The 2011-nt window shown below is 51.1% G+C and overlaps 1 pseudogene; it reads left to right on the plus strand.

Annotated features, from left to right (window-relative positions):
- LOC120843664 lies at positions 1-1786 on the plus strand (annotated as a pseudogene).
- The last annotated feature ends 225 nt before the right edge of the window (positions 1787-2011 follow it).

The raw sequence follows: 2011 nt of genomic DNA on the forward strand, positions 1-2011 counted from the left end.
GAAGAAGCGCTCTAGGAAGTAGAATACATCCTGCCTGTCTTGTTTTACGTGGCAGGATATGCGGTTAATGCCACGTTGAAGAAGCTGAAGTGCGAAAAATACAGGGCCGCTTTGACGCAAGGCAAGGAATTATGCGGAGGGCAAGTTCGTCTGCTTCTTGCGCAGGGGGTAGCGGTGACGTCAGAACGCCGAGCCCTGATTGGCCGATCGCGACCCCCTATCTGAGCGTTGTCTGCTCCTTTGCAACGACGTCTGCTCGCAACGTCGTCTGCGTCTGTCTTACCTTTCCTGCGACTTGATCAAGTGCAGAGGCCAGATTCACGAAACGATTTTACGCCAAAAATGTGCGTAAGACAAAACTTAAGAACAAATTTTATTCACGACACAAAATTTTCGTAAGGTTTGCGCAGGTTACGATGAAATCCTACCACAGCTCCGAAGCTGTCTTACGCACTTTTTACGATCAAATCAGTATGGCCGACAGCGTCGCGGTCGCGACGACCCACGAACGTTTATTTTTCTACGTTCGCTTCTCACGCGTCCCGACTTCAAGCAGCAAGAAAAAAGTAAAAAGTACCTGAAACAGACCACGACGAACAAGAACGCTGGATCGACAATCACCCGGGAAAAGCTCCAACGGCCAGGATTCCACCGAACGCGACCAAGCGAGCTCGGCAGTAGGCCTAGCGGGCACTCCGCGACTCGGCGACCGTCTGCCCACGACCGGCTGGCGTGCTTGATGGAATATGCCCGCGCGACCCTTGTGAACCCTCCCCGTAGTATACTTTGATCGCTGACCTTAATTTTAGATTAAGATTTTAACCTCTTGTTATCTCCTTGTTTCCCGAGGCAACGGTGACTCTCGCCGGTGAAAAAGCGGTGAATCTCCGACAGACGCAGGAAAGGTAAAGCAGCCATCGCTTTGACTAGCAGACGTAAAGCAGACGACGTTAACTACGCCAACCCGCCGACGCCGTTAAAGAGTGAGGGGTCTCGCAGCACACGAAAGGAGGGAAAAAGTATTTGGGAGGGAACTTGCGGACACTAACAAACTCACTCTCGATTCTTATCAAACAAACCTCAGCCCCTCGGGACACCTCTCCAGTGAGTCCTTTGACTTCCCTCCCTGATGCGCGTATGCTAGTTGTTAGACAAAAACAACGTACCGCTCGAGTTATTTCGTCTTCCCTCCTTGAAAGGCGAAGTCGAGCTCGCTCGTAAAGACCTGCACTTCCGAAAGTCGCAGGAAAGGTAAGACAGACGAAGACGATGTTGCGAGCAGACGACGTTGCAAAGGAGCAGACGACGCTGAGATAGGGGGTCGCGATCAGCCAATCAGGGCTCGGCGTTTTGACGTCACCGCTACTTCCTTTCTCATGCGCAGAAGACGAAAATGACCCCACTTGCGAGGCGTATTAGTTTGTCTTCCGGGAAAAGCACTATGATCTTGTGACGGCACGTGACAGGGAAGGGCTTGTACATACCACATTGTTTGCCGTTAATATGGTTAAAAAGAACTGCGTCATTGTGACACAACTCTCGAAGCAGTCGGAGTTCTTGTGGATGCCGAACCAGCGCCAGCTCGTTGCAGACCTCAATGTGGAGCTCTTAGCCAGCGGAGGTTCATCTGAATTCGACATGTATGAGGACGGGCACACACGCGAGCTTTCCCTTAAACGTACTGTGGAAGAGCACTAACATCTTGGGGAAGAATTTCTGGCAAAGAATAAATGACAGAAGCGTTGACGCCAACAGAAAAGCAAGGGAAAAGAATGCCGGACTCTGACAGACGAAAAAGAAAAAGCAACCAACTCGGGCTCATAATATTATGGATCTTGCAGGGAAAATACTAGTCACCTACTAACTCAGGGGCGGATCCAGAACTCGATTTCGGGGGGGGGAGGGGGGGGGGGGGCGGTGAAGGGAAGGTGCGCCGGTGTGCACTGAAAAGCGAGCAGGGACGATGTAGGGAAGGTTTAAAATTCTGCAAATGACCGAAATTGAATACGAA

The sequence above is a fragment of the Ixodes scapularis genome, unplaced genomic scaffold (assembly GCF_016920785.2).
Source record: "Ixodes scapularis isolate PalLabHiFi unplaced genomic scaffold, ASM1692078v2 PGA_scaffold6__148_contigs__length_123643588, whole genome shotgun sequence".
NCBI classification, from domain to species: Eukaryota; Metazoa; Arthropoda; class Arachnida; order Ixodida; family Ixodidae; genus Ixodes; species Ixodes scapularis.